Raw genomic sequence first — 15,316 nt, 5'->3', positions numbered from 1 at the left:
TCCTCAGACCCTGCAGCAGTCCTTGCAACACCCCGATACTAGGAGTGCAAAAGCCCAATGGGGAATGGAGACTAGTTCAGGACCTTCATCTCGTGAATGAGGCCATAGTCCCAATTCATCCAGTGGTCCCTAATCCCTGCACCTTGCTGAGCCAGATACTGCAGGGAACTAAATGGTTTATAGTCCTAAATTTAAAGGATGCCTTTTTCTGTGTACTGTTACATCCTGACTCTCAATACCTGTTTGCCTTTGAGGATTCCCCTCAGCCAGACCGCCCAGTTAACATGGACGGTGCTGCCTGAGGGATTTCAAAACGGCTCTCACTTGTTTGGACAAGCACTGTCAAAGGACCTTTCTAAGTTCTCCCATCCTCAGGTCAGGGTCTTGCAGTGTGTAAATGACACTTTCCTCTGTGCCCCCATCAAGGAAGGCTCAGGAAGGCACTTAGACTCTCCTCAATTTCTTAGCTGAAAGAAGTATAGGGTTGGCCGGGCACGGTGGCTCACGCTTGTAATCTCAGCACTTTGGGAGGCCTAGGTGGGTGGATCACTTGAGGACAGGAGTTCAAGACCAGCCTGGCCAACATGGTGAAAGCCGTCTCTACTAAAAATACAAAAAAAAAAAAAAAAAAAAAAAAAAAAAAAAAAAATTAGCTGGGCATGGTGATGGGCACCTGTAATCCCAGCTACTCAGGAGGCTGAGGCAGGAGAATCTCTTGAACCCAGAAGGCGGAGGTCGCAGTGAGCCGAGATCACACCATTGCAATCCAGCCTGGACAACAATAGTGAAACTCTGTCTCAAAAAAAAAAGAATAGGGTCTCAAAATCTAAAGCTCAGCTCTCTCAGAATTCAGTAAAGCACCTAGTAATGGTCTTATCAAAAGGGACCAGAGCACCTGGTGAGGAAAGGATTGAGCCCATTTCCTTTAACAGTTATGAAAATTCTTAGGCATTATTGGATTTTGTAGACTGTAAGTACCTGAGCACAGGAAAGTAGCTCATCCTTTATACTACCTCATAAAAGAAACTCAAACAGTTAAAACTTAACCCCCTTTAGGAACCTAAAAACACAAAAGCCTTAAACCAGCTAAAGCAAGCCTTACTTTAAAGCAATAGTTCTGGCTGGGCGAGGTGGCGCACGCCTGTAATCCCAGCACTTTGGGAGGCTGAGGAGGGTGGATCACAAAGTCAAGAGATCGAGACCATACTGGCCAACATGGTGAGACCCCGTCTCTACTAAAAATACAAAAATTAGCTGAGCGTGGTGGCACGTGCCTGTGGTCCCAGCTACTAGGGAGGCTGAGGCAGGAGAATCGCTTGAACTGAGGAGGCAGAGGTTGCAGTGAGCCGAGATCACGCCACTGCACTCCAGCCTGGCGACAGAGCGAGATTCAGTCTCAAAAAAAAAAAAAAAGGACCAGTTCTTAGTCTTCCCATAGGGAAGGTATTTAATCTTTATGTGTTGAAAAGGAAAGAAATAGCCCTGAAAGTTTTAACTAGGGCTTGAGGTCCAGCTCAACAGCCAGTGGGTTACTTAAGCAAGGATCTTAACTTGGTGGCTTAAGAATAGTCAGCCTGCCTCCAAGCAGTTACAGTGGTGGCTTTTTGCTGGTGCCAGAAACCTCTGGGTTAACCATGGGAAATAACTTAGCTGTGCCGGGCGCGGTGGCTCACGCCTGTAATCCCAGCATTTTGGGAGGCCAAGGCAGGCAGATCACGAGGTCAGGAGATCGAGACCATCCTGGTTAACACAATGAAACCCCGTCTCTACTAAAAATACAAAAAAATTAGCCGGGCATGATGGTGGGCGCCTGTAGTCCCAGCTACTCGGGAGGCTGAGGCAGGAGAATGGCGTGAACCCGGGAGGCGGAGCTTGCAGTGAGCCGAGATCACGCCACTGCACTCCAGCCTGGGGTACAGAGCAAGACTCCGTCTCAAAAAAAAAAAAAAAAGGAAATAACTTTAGCTGTTTAACCCCACACAATATAACAGTAATGTTGTCCACTAAGGAAAGTCTCTGGCTAACAGACAATTGCCTCCTCAAATATCAAGCTTTGCTCCTAAAGGGATCTGCAGTCCAGTTAAAAACCCGCCCTTGCCTGAGCCCAGTCACTTTCTCCCAGAGAAAACTGGGGAGCCTGAACATAATTGTGAACAGGTAGTGGTGCAAACTGGAAAAACAAATGGTAAGAATTACTGTTTATCTTATCTGCAAAGTGTTAATTCGTGAAAAAGGATTTTCTTAAAGAGCACTCAGCTTAATTAAAAATTAGTTAAGCTATGAGTATATTCAAAAGGCCTTTATGTTTTTCTCTTCATAAATCTAGTTTTCCTGGAAAAGGTTTTTTTCTCACTCGACTGAATTACTTTTCTCCACTCTGTCTTGCCACTCTTGTTGCATGTGTGAAAGACCCTAGAATGAATTCTGGTGGCCTGGGATGCCTTGGGAAATCAGAAAAGCTGCCACAAATCCCATTTTGGGAAAAATCTCTGTTTTCCTTATGGAACCCCTGGAATTAGAGGTGAATAAGTACCTCTCCAAATCTGTGCTTGTCTTCTGGCTATGCTTGTTTATTAGGCCCTGGAAATTGTACTCCTAACCCTGTTCTTATAGGGCCTCATCCAGAGGCCAATAATCCAATTGGGAAATTGGCAAATGTAAATTTTATAACTACTGGATCTTCTTCTGTTTGTCTGTGTGGTTATATATGTGTTACGTGTGCAATGTCTATTAAAAAGAGCACTAATTAATTGGCCTAAGAAAAATAAGCACTTAAATCAAATATTTTTAAAGGAAAAGTAAAAGCTGTGGTACCGTTCAGTTCACATGACTTTAATCTTTAAAAATAAAAATGGTCTTAGGAATTTTTGGTAAAATACAAATGTCTTCAAGGTGTAAAAATGTGGTCTAAATTATGCAGGTCAGATACTAGGTTTGCTAAATGTTTTAAGGTTGTAAAGTTCTTTTTTTTTTTTTTTTTTTTTTTTTTTTGAGAGAGTCTCGCTCTGTCACCCAGGCTGGAGTGCAGTGGCCTGATCTCGGCTCACTGCAAGCTCCGCCTCCCGGGTTCACGCCATTCTCCTGCCTCAGCCTTCCGAAAAGCTGGGACTACAGGCGCCCGCCACCACCCCCAGCTAATTTTTTTGTATTTTTAGTAGAGACAGGGTTTCACCCTGTTAGCCAGGATGGTCTCAATTTCCTGACCTCGTGATCCGCCCGCCTCGGCCTCCCAAAGTGCTAGGCGTGAGCCACCGCGCCTGGCCGTAAATTGCTTCCTTAGCCTTTAAAAACTGTCAACTTGCCTGCTTCACAATTGGTAAGGCCAAGAACATGTGGAAGTAGCCATGTCCCTAACTATGCTGGAAGGAGTCAAACTTCATCTGCATCCAGTGCATAATTTAAAAAACGTAGCAGGTTTTACATTAAAGTTAAAAATTGCTAAGCATTACCATTATGACATGTAATTAAAACTACTGAACATGGATTTGCATGCCAAGGCATATAAAAACAGTAAAATATGTTTTTAGTTAAAAATTATAAGATAGCATGAAAATATACATTTTGCTTAGGAATAAAGAATTGTCTTACAATTAAATAAAATAAAGTGGATGGTTTAAGCAAATTGTGAGGAGATTGTAAAAATTAGTCCTGCAAAGGAAACTCTGTGTGTGACCATATTAACTAAATTCAAAAGGGTATTATATGTTTTTTTTTCTGTAAATTAAACACAAAACAAAAGCACGACAAGGTTTTCTTACAGTGCTAATCTACTCTTTACCAAAACTTGTCAAGGGTTGTGAAAACTTGTCAACAGGTCTGTGAAAATCTCACTTCATGGTCAAACTGGTTAAAATTAAATAGGATTGTCTATAAGGATTCATTAAAAATTAGCGTTAACATTAATAGCAAACTAATGCAAGGGTAAAATTTAACCTTGTCTCTTGAACAGGATTTTCATGTAATAGAAAAGGCTGATGAATGGTTTTTGCTTTTTCAAATTTTTGACTCATTTTGGCAAAACAAAACAAATAAAAAAACCTTATGGTAATTTAAAATTCTATTTCATAATATTGAGTGTTTTGAATTTTGAACATATTTAACAGGCTTCCAAAATCAAACTTTAGTCTGAAGCTTGTCTTTCCTAAACTTTGGCTTTGGGGTGTTGCAGAGGGCCCCTGGAGCATCCAGAAGAGAGATAAACAGGATTATTTAACGTGTTTAGGTACATGGAATTGCCAAAATGATGTCCAATAGGTTATATTTTAGGGAATAATATTAACATATTTTCCACAACTGTATGGGATGTTTAGGGGTCTAGTGTCTGAATATGTGCAATCAATCACAATTAAGGTTGTTATGCTGGGTTATTGTAAATCACAAAAATAACCAAATCTCTTTGTCAATTGTGTTTCTGACAGTATCTAAACTGGACATTTTGTCATTTACAGATAATTGTTGTTTTGTTTTAATTCTCTTCAAAAGATGTTTAATAATCAAGCTGTGGGACTTGAACAAGTGCTCTCAAATGTGGGTTTCTCATAACAACAACAACAAAAATACAGAACTCATGAAAAGCTGAAATGTTTATAAATATCAAGCAAAACAAAAGTTAATAGAATGGACTGAACTAATGGAAAACAGAAGCAAGTTTTTGACTTTTGCTTGGAACACCGCTAATCCTTTTTTTATTTTTCAGAGTCAAGGAAACTTGTCTTGAGCTAGATACAGCCTTTAACAACTAAGTAAAGTATACTCCTGTAAATAGGATTTGAAGCGTGTTTGTTTCTCTCTGCCTAGTTCCTCTAGAATTTGAAAACTAGTTATAAGTATTCTTAAATTACAACAATATAGTTGTTTGCATCAATGCAACAAGAATCCATTTTCTTTTGCAACAGGACACAATTGGAAAAACTGGTTGTTTCACCAACGCTTTGACTGGAAGGGTGTGTTCCCCTTTAAGGAGTCAGGCTTGACTTGCAAAGCCAATAAAAAGCGCCTTAGGAAACTGGCCTCATACCTAGACTACAGCTTCTCAGTACAGGGCTCCTAGCCTGCGGTGAGTAAAGAATGTCACTTTCTAACAGGCCTAGAAACCCCATGCGCCTGGAACCTCAAGAAGAAAGAAGTTTACCCAATTCGCATGTATTTAAAGGTTTCAACCCATTCCTGGGCTTGGCTTTAAAAGGTCCTATCTGAGATTCCTTATGGAAAAGTTTCCATCAAAGCTGATCTAAAAGACAGTTATTCTTGCTGGACTTTATGCAAATAATCAGACGAAGTTTAAAACTGAAGTCTGTTTTGCAAACAGCTCAGTCCTACCATAAGTTGTTTTTAACAAAAATGAGGACTGAAGAGAGAAAAATTATGTTTTAAAACTTATACATCTATCATTGACTTGTAGTCTCATTAATTGTTTTTAAGTTCTTGCCTACATTTTAAACTAACCCTGTTTATTTCTGTCAATCTCTGGCTGCAGCTGAAAGGAAACAAAAAGGCACAGGTAATGTAAAAATCTGGAAACATGTTCTAGTTCTGGGCAATTATCCTACAAATACTGACAGGTAACCTATAACCCCAAGGTTTCCTTTTTTTCAGGGAAAGTGAGACCAAGGAAGCTAAACAAAGCCAAGCCCCATACACCCACTTACAACAGCACAACCCATTTAAATGGCTTGCAGGTATCAAACAAACTCAGTAGTTATGGCCTATTGTGCCCCCATTAATAATGGCAGTCTTAATACTCATAGTTGAACCCTATATTCTAAACCCTCTTGTAAACTTTATCTCTTCTCACCTAGAAACCACCAAGCTTCAAATGATGCTTTAAATAAAGCTGAAAATGAAACCTCCCTTCTACCTGGAACTCTTAAATCAACCCCAGGAGGAGCCCTAGCTGCTGTTCCCCACACAATACCCCTCTCCAGCAGGAAGCAGCCAGAAGAAGTCATCACCCAATTCCCCCTAATGGCAGTTACGGATTCCATTTCAGAGGCGGGAAATATGTTATAGGAGGCAGAGAGAAATTATTTAGGTAGACAGGGTAAAGTGAGTCCCTGGCAGAAAACTTTCCTTTTAACAAAAAGCAGCTCAGACATAGCTCCCTTTCTAATCTCATGCAGTTGAAAGAAGTCACTTCTCTTCTAACCACAAGCAGCCTGAAAGAGCAAACAGTAAAACACAGATAAGACAGCTCCGACACAGAAGGAGCTGGGGAAGGTCTCCTGGGTAATCAACAAACTTCACACCTATGGAGTGGGTTCCAGTGAAACAGTGGGCCTTAATAAGCACATTCCTTTCCCTTTAGGTGCACTAAGGGAAGCTAAAAGCCGACTTGAGGGGTATGCCTGCAGCTGCAGGAAGATGTATGGGAACAGACACAGAAACTCTCCCTCCCTGATAGGTTAGGCAAGACAAAGAAACACAGACTAAAAGTCAGCCTATGTGGCCCAGAAATGGGATGAGAGCTGATTAAAAACTCTGCTCTATACAGATAGCACATCTGGTCTCAACTGAACCGTCGGGCCCTGGGAGGATAAGACACCCCCTCCTCATGAGCCTCCTCCTCACTAGCCCATTTATAAAAACCCTGACATTTTTACTACAACGTGGCAACCCGCTCAGGACCCCTCTCTGTAACGGAGAGCTGTTCTTTCCCTTTGCCTGTGAAACTCCTGCTCCAAACTCACTCTGTTTGTGTGTGTCTGTGACCTCAATCTCCTTGGCCGTGAGACCAAGAATCTTGGTATTTACCCCAGACAACGAAGGTTCCTCAAAGTCACCCAGCTCCTAGTAGGGTGCTCGTTTCACTTCTAAATCCTCTGACATTTGTTCTTCACAATAACCAATCAATTTTTCACACACATTGCTCTCTACTTCCACCATCTCAGGCCAAACCCTTGAAACCTCAAGCCTGATTTACTGAGAGTCTCCATTCCCCCTGCTTCCCCTCAGTCTCCTCTGTCCACACGCTGATCTACTGTGCTTTTGTCTTCATCCTGCTTTCCTGAGGGTGCCTCCTTGCTGCTTACTGCTCAAACTTTTCAACTGATTTTCAAGGCTCTCTGAAATTTCTACTAATAGCTAACATTTATTGGGTGCTTTCTGTATGTCAGGTGCCACACTATTAATTCTTTTTTTTTTTTTTGATACAGAGTTTTGCTCTTGTTGTCCAGGCTAGAGTGTAACAGCACGATCTTGGCTCACCGCAACCTCCGCCTCCCGGGTTCAAGCGATTCTCCTGCCTCAGCCTCCCGAGTAGCTGGGATTACAGTCGTGCGCCATCACGCCCGGCTAATTTTGTATTTTTAGTAGAGATGGGGTTTCTCCATGTTGGTCAGGCTGGTCTTGAACTCCCGACCTCAGGTGATCTGCCCACCTCAGCCTCTCAAAGTGCTGGGATTACAGGTGTGAACCGCTGCACCTAGCCTCACACTATTAATTCTTTTAATTTACTTACCCATCTTATGAGATAGGTACTACTTTATTACCATTGTAGTTCCTGTTTTACGGAGGAGGATAGTAGACACACTAAGATAAAGTTATTTGCGAAGCTAACCACACACCTAGTAAGTGGCAGAGCTAGGGGTTTGAACCCATGCCGTCTGCCTTTGGAGATTCTAAGATGACAGACTCTCACTTTGGTATGACTTCCATCTGTGAAAGCCCCTCCTACAAAACCCCTCACTGCCACTCCATCCCAAAATCTAGAAGGAGTCTCGGACTGACCACAAACTAGTTCACTTTTTCTCTTATTCCTTCCTCACATCTTAGACACTCAATGATCTTGTAGTTGCCAAAGACTAGGACTTTTTCAGTCTTTTTCTCAGCACCTAATCTAAAGAAATACCTATGGTCAGTTGGACCTTGTGGCTAACTCACTGGAGAAATTGCAGTTGAAGTTGAAGGGCTACTCTTAACCTTCACATTTATCTTGCCCTCTTGATACCCACAGCAGTAGGCATGGTATGTTCTTTGGAACACATGCCCAGTGAGTCCCAAAGTCACAAGGTTATTTTATTTCTTTTATTAGCATACGCTTGCTTATTGGCCCATTTTTAAATGCAATGTATTATGTACAATTCAATGTACTATGGACAGGACTGCTTAAATTAATTTGAACTAAATGTATAAAAATGTTAATGGTTAAACACTTTTTCTTTTTGAAAACAATTTTTAAAAATTTTAATTATGGTAAAAACATACAATTTAGCATTGAAACCATTTTAAAATGTGTAGTTCAGTAGCGTTAAGTATATTCACATGGCTGTGCCACAGATCTCCAACGATTAAGCACTTTTAAAACAATGCAATTCTAGGGGGGATATTACTATTGTTTTTGTTAGGAAAGAATAAAATGTCTCAAACATTGTGAATTTAGACAACTGGAAAATATTGGTAGAGAATATTGGTAGAGAATTGGTAGAGACCTGAAATTGGGAAACAGAAAATGTGGGTAGCTAGAAATAGGCAATTTGGGAGGTGGAAATTTTGGGGAGAGGTTATGGTTATCTCCAAGTTGCAGTATTGATGATTTTTTGTTAGTGTTTTAAATTTGATGGCTTTCCTATACTGTACATGGGTTACTTTTTGTTTACCAGGAAGCACAGCTTCCGGGCAGGTGTCAAACAGTAGACCCCAGTAATAGTTCAACAGTAGGATATTTTTAGGCATATTTTTGTAAGAGAACTTTTCTGTTCTTACCCAAGATGAAACAGTTTCAGAAGTTTGGGCACAAAAGGTTCGAGGAAGCTGCTGACAACTGAGGCTTCTCAGGGTTATTCAGTTAGTTCGGAAGATCTTGCTTGTATTCCTAGGTTTTCTGACTAGCTGGAGCACCTTGTCCAAGGCATTGAGCAACAAATTAAAACATCCTTTGGTGCCACCTTATGCTAAATGGGAGAAACTGCACTTATTTAAACATATCACAGTTAGCCTCAGTAGCTATAATCTCCAGGAATTAGAGAGATAAGGAACCTATTTCCTCCTCTCCCTCCCTCCCTCCCTTCTTTCCTTGCTTCCGTTTTTCTCTCTCTCTCTTAATAATTTCAACTTTTATTTTAGATTCAGGGGTACAAGTGTAGGTTTGTTACATGGGTATATTGTGTGATGATGCTGAGGTTTCGGGTATGGATGATTGCATCACCAGGTAGTGAGCACAATACGTAGAATGAGGTAGTTTTTCAGCCTACACTCCCCTCTCTCCCTCTTCCCTCTTGTAGTACCCAGTGTCTGTGGTTGCTGTCTTTATGTTCATGTGTACTCAATGTTTAGCTACCTCTCATTAGTGAGAACGTGCGGTATTTTTTTTTATTTCTGTGTTAATTCACTTAGGATAATGGCCTTTAGCTGCATCCACATTGCTACAAAAAACAGAATTTGTTCATTTTTATGGCTGCATAGTGTGCCATGGAGCACGTGTACCACATTTTCTTTATCTAGTCCACCATTAATGGGCACCTAGATTGATTCTGTCTTTGCTATTGTGAATAGTGCTGCAACGAACATACAAGTGCATGTGTCTTTTTTTGTAGAACAATTTATTTTCCTTTAGATATATACCCTGTAATGGGATTTGGGATTGCTGGGTGGAATGGCAGTTCTGTTTTAAATTCTTTGAGAAACCTCCAAACTGCTTTCTACAGTGGCTGAACTAATTTACATTCTCGCCAACAGTGTATAAGTGTTCCCTTTTCTCTGCAGCCTTTCCAGCATCTGTTGTTTTTTTACTTTTTAATAATAACCCTTCTGGCTGGTGTGAGATGGTATCTTATTGTGGTTTTGATTTGCTTTTCTGATGATTAGTGATGTGGAGCATTTTTTTCATATGTTTGTTGGCTGCTCACATGTCTTTTGAGAAGTATCTGTTCATGTCCTTTGCCCATTTTTTAATGGGGTTGTTTTTTGCTTGTTGATTTAAGTTCTTTATGGATTGTGGATATTAGACCTTTGTCAGATACATAGTTTGTGAAGATTTTCTCCCATTCTGTAGGTTGTCTGTTTTCTCCGTTGATAGTTTCTTTTGCTGTGCAGAAGCTCTTTGGTTTATTACGCCCCACTTATCAATTTTTGTTTTTGTTGCAATTGCTTTTGGGATTTAGCCATAAATCAATGCTGATGTCAAGAAGCGTAGTTCCTAGGTTTTCTTCTAGGATTTTTATAGTTTGAGGTCTTACATTTAAATCTTTAATCGATCTTGATTTAATTTTTGTATATGGTAAAAGGGATCTAGTTTCATTATTCTGCAGATGGCTGGCTAGCTATTCTAGCGCCATTATTGAATTGGGAGCTCTTTCCCCATTGCTTAACTTTGTTGACTTTTTATTTTTTGTTTTTTTCATTTTTTAAGTTTTTAGATGGAGTCTCACTCTGCCGCCAGGCTGGAGTGCAGTGGCGCTATCTTGGCTCACTGCAACCTCCGCCTCCCCGGTCCAAGTGATTCCCCTGCCTCAGCCTCCCCAAGTAGCTGAGACTACAAGCGCGTGCCACCATGCCTGGCTAATGTTTTGTATTTTAGTAGAGATGAGGTTTCACCATGTTGGCCAGGATGGTCTCAATCTCCTGACCTCATGATCTGCCCACCTCGGCCTCCCAAAGTGCTGGGATTACAGGCGTGAGCCACTGTGCCCGGCCTTTATTTTTGTTGACTTTTTGAAGTTCAGCTGGCTGTAGGATAGTGGCTTTATTTCTGGGTTCTGTACTCTGTTCCATTGGTCCATGTGTCTATTTTTGTACCAATACCATATTGCTTTGGAAGAACATATTTTTCTAACTATAGATATTAGTTTCTTTCAGTTTTAAAAATATATTATTATGTGATGTGATACTTGTATTGTTTGACACTAGGATTCATGATTCAGTTAAATATTGCTTTGGACAAATACCTGTGTGAAATTTATAAACATTGATATCATGTCCTAAGACTCGTTTGGGATGATACACATAAAAGGACTTTGTATATGACATGATTGCCAGGGGAGGACAAAGGAGGAAGTCATGGCTAAATCAAAGGAGGAAAAGTGCTTCCTAACAATGGCATGATCAGTCATTAACAGCAATGACAGTCAACACTTATATGTGCTTACTATGCACCAGGCCCTGATCTAAGCACTTCTAATGCATTAGCTCAGCGGTCCCCAACCTTTTTGGCACCAGGGACCAGTTTCATAGAAGGCAATTTTTCGCAGAAACTGTGTGTTGGGGAGATGGTTTCAGGACCAAACTGTTTCACTTCAGATCATCAGGCATTAGTTAGATTCTCATAAGGAGCACACAACCTAGATCCCTCATATGTGCAGTTCACAGTGGGGTTCACGCTCCTATGAGAATCTAATGCCACTGCTGAGCTGACAGGAGGCGGAGCTCAGGCAGTAATGCTCGCTTACCACTCACCGGGGTTGGAGACCCCTGCATTAGCTCACTTAATCCTCTTCACAACTCTATCAGGTAGGTACAATCACTGTCTCTATTTTAAAGACCAGGAAATGGAGGCACAGAGAGATTTAGTAACTTGTTCAAGGTCACACAATTATGTAAGTAGCCAAGCCAAGATTTGAACTTTGAGCCTATGCATTTTGGCTGCAGAGTCCATAGTCATTAGGCAGTGCTATCTCCAGGATTGAGATGGTAGAAGTAATAGTTTTCATTTATTGAGCAATTACTGTGAAGTGGAAGTGCCTCACAATGCTTCATCTTACTTAATCCTCATGTTAACCTTGTAAAGGAGGTACTGATAATCTCATTTTAGAGATCAGGAACCTAGGCTTAGGGAAGTTAAGTAACTTGTCCAAAGTCACACAGCTGTTAACTGAGTCTAGATCTGTCTGATATCAGAACCCAGGTTCTTCACCACACAATTAGTTTCTTAGAGCTTATCTGATCACATGTGAAGAGAAGAAAAAAAAGTTACTCCAAGTAAAATGGTGTTCTGAATAGGTGAGTTACACCTTCACATTCACTCACTTTACAAAATGAATCCTGGTGATGTTTTAGTGGGATTTGTTCTATAATGCAATACACATTTCTTGCCCTTCCAGGAAAACAACTTAACATTTTCTTGATCTTGATCTGGACCTCTGGACATTTTTTTTTTTTTCAGGCAGGGTCTTGCTCTGTTGCCCAGGCTGGATTGCGGTGGTGCAATCATGACTCACTGCAGCCTCGACCTCCCATGCTCAAGCATTGATCTTGATCTTTAAGGGAAATCATTGTATACTTCAGCTATCGTACAATGCTGCAATGCCTTCACTGAAAATCGTAGTGCTGTTTGCCCAGAGACAAAATTGCTATATTTTTTGAGATGCTGCATCTGTTATTTTCAGATTTTTACTCTGGCCTCTAGAGGGCAGACTGTTATTTCTGGTTGTTTCCCATGGTAGCCCATCTCTCACCTCTAACATCGAGATGTTGTGTACAACTCAGGGAAAAAAGAACTAAGATAAAAGAGAACTGAGATAAATGTGAATAACCTAAGATAAAAGAGATACTTTAAAATGTAAAACTTGTTAATATATTTGAATTCTTTGGATAAGTTTTTGTTTGCCGCCTTTCTTATATCTGCATTCTGGATAACTGAAATGTCTAGACAGCTGGATTCTGAGGAGATGAAGTGTTGCCATACATGGGAATAAAAACGGTTACTTTGACTTCTGGCCCATCTTAGTATATGTGATATTTATCATCTGTTCACACCCAATTGAGAAATGGGAAACCATTTTCTTAGAAAAAATTTATTAAATACAAAAATAGAGGCAAGGTCTTGCCATGTTGCCCAGGCTGGTCTCAAACTCCTGGGCTCAAACAATCCTCTCGCTTCTACCTCCCAAAGTGCTGGGATTACAAGGACACCATTTTCTTTCTTTCTTTTTTTGAGACGGAGTCTCACTCTGTTGCCTAGGCTGGAGTGCAATGGTGCAATCTCGGCTCACTGCAACCTCCGCCTCCCAGATTCAAGTGATTCTCCTGCCTCAGCCTCCCGAGTAGGTGGGATTACAGTCGCCCACCTGGCTAATTTTTGTATTTTTAGTAGAGATGGGGGTTTCACTATGTTAGTCAGGCTGGTCTCGAACTCCTGACCTCAGGTGATCCACCTGCCTTGGCCTTCCAAATTGCTGGGATTACAGGCATGAGCCACTGCGCCCAGGCCACCATTTTCTCTAGAGCTTTTAACATGAGCATTGGCCTTTCTATTCATGCCATAATTGCTTTCTCCCACTTTATTTTTCAAGGGTGGTCAAAAACTGCTCTATGAAGTTTTGCACCAGTCTTTGAATGTGTTTGGTTTCTGCAGTAGTAAGGTTGACTTTGTGTTCAGCTACTATTCAGGGGCTACCTATCTGCTATCTGTAACTTTTATCCCTGGTGCCAGGGCCTGATCATTTTCTATTCTGAGAACATGTCAGGTGACACAGGTGATCTCAATCGAAGCGTTGGGTGGCAGAGGGTAACAACGTGCCCACTGGGGATGAAGGAGGGCGAAATCAGAACAGGTGATCTAGGTTGAAATCAGGGCCTTGATTGTTTCAGGAGAGTGGCTGTTTCCTAGAACCACCTGGGGCTGGGCAGCAGCACGTTGCTCAAGTCTTTTGCTGTGGGTGTGGCTATGTCAAAGAAGGAGACAGAGTCTTGGGAGGCCAGACTTGCTATAGTAGGGCTTGAGTCCTATACACCCATGGCTGCTAATTTCCCAGCCTGGAATATGAATAGGAGTCCTCACTGTCTTCCTCCAAATCGAATGAAATACCTCATGTTTCTCTGCAGTCACCACTGTAGGTATATTAGGATTTTTTTTGTTTGTTTTGTGGTTATGTGACTGTAGCTAATTCAGAAGGGAAAAGAAATGTATTGGAGTGTGTTAGATTACAATCAGAGAAAAGATCTGTAGGCTATTTTCCACAAAGCTACCAGAGCAACTTAATACAAACACAAGTCTTTCAAATCTTTCCACACTAAAGGACTTTTCATTAAACCTAGAATAAAACCCTACCAGTCCCTATGCAGTCTGGCTTTGGCCACCCTGACCTCATCTCCGCTACCCTCCTTTCTCTCAGTCTGCTCCAGGCACTCTGACTCTCCGGCTGAAGTTCTAAGCACCAAGCACTCTCCTGCCTCAGGGCCTTGGGATTTGTTTCACCTGCCTAAGAAGCTCTTTGCCAGGACGTTGTGTAGTTCACCTTCTCAATCTATTTAGACAAGTTTACTTGTTTAACATCCCTTTCTTCAGCCAGAATGTCAACTCCTTGAGGCCTGGACTTTACTGCAGAATCTCTAGAGCATAGAACAGGGTCACGCACATAGTAGGCTCTCAGTAAGTACTGGTTAGAGGAGTAACCAAGTTATAGGTAGCTCCACGAACTTCAGGGGCAGGAACCGAGAGGGTAATTTTTCTCAGGCATTGCAACTAAAGAGCTGAATGAAATGTATTAAACGTTTTTCTAAAAATACATCAAAGAGTAAACAACACAGTGAACAATGATTGGACTGAGATCGAGCAGAGGGTGGGAGGTCAGGCTGTGAATATACCACTGGATCACTTTTGGTGTTGATTCAGAAAAGGCAGCTGCGAGGCAGACCTGAGGTCTCCCTGAGCTAGGGGTGCTAGATTTGAATCCAGGGCATGCAAAGTGCACATGTCCTGATAAATAACACCCCACTCCTACCTTTTGGTCTGGGAACATAGCAATAAAATTACACTGGCAGTAAAGCAGATCGTGTATGGTTTACACCTTTCTGATCATATGGGTGGCCTGGAAAATCCCAAGCAAGGTGATGCTGACTGCTAGTGCCTCTAGGTGCCTGAATGGAGCAGATAAAAATAACACCTGGAACATTATAATGCTACTGTTGCCATTCAATTATTTCTACAAATAATTTTTCAATTCATTAGGCATCAGAAATTAAGGATCTATTTTTTAAGTTCTAGGGTAATCGCTAAAGAAAAAAATCTAAAAAGAGTATATGTCTTTCAAACTAACAGGGAAAATATCACAATAAAAACAAAACAAAATAAATAAACCCCCAAGCAATCACTACACAAGAATGCAAGAGAAGAGAGAAAGCTAAAGGAACATAGAGCTGTTATACAAACAGAGGGCATACAGTAAGATGACAAATATAGCTCTAAGACAACAGTAATTACATTAATTATAAATGGATTAAATGCTCCAGTTAAAGAACTGTATGTATGACTATACATACACATATATAATTTTTCAAGCAATCTTTTGTATTTATCCACAAATACAGATATATCCAAATCTATATCCATAAAGGATAAACATGATAATGATACAGAAAGATGGAAAGTGAAATGCTTACCCCT

General features: G+C 41.0%; 1 long non-coding RNA gene across 2 annotated transcripts in view; it reads left to right on the top strand.

Annotated features, from left to right (window-relative positions):
- Positions 1 to 2,013: 2,013 nt before the first annotated feature.
- The window catches only part of LOC134739136 (uncharacterized), a 32,033-nt gene continuing 18,730 nt past the window's right edge, over positions 2,014 to 15,316 (top strand). For both annotated transcript variants that reach the window (XR_010125647.1, XR_010125646.1), the window contains exons 1-2: positions 2,014 to 2,185; positions 4,896 to 5,056. This is a non-coding gene — a long non-coding RNA (uncharacterized LOC134739136). The remainder of the gene's footprint in view (positions 2,186 to 4,895; positions 5,057 to 15,316) is intronic.

The sequence above is a fragment of the Pongo pygmaeus genome, chromosome 2 (assembly GCF_028885625.2).
Source record: "Pongo pygmaeus isolate AG05252 chromosome 2, NHGRI_mPonPyg2-v2.0_pri, whole genome shotgun sequence".
NCBI lineage: Eukaryota > Metazoa > Chordata > Mammalia > Primates > Hominidae > Pongo > Pongo pygmaeus.
Note: the sequence above shows the minus strand (reverse complement) of the source record. Positions and strands in the feature narration are given on the sequence as shown.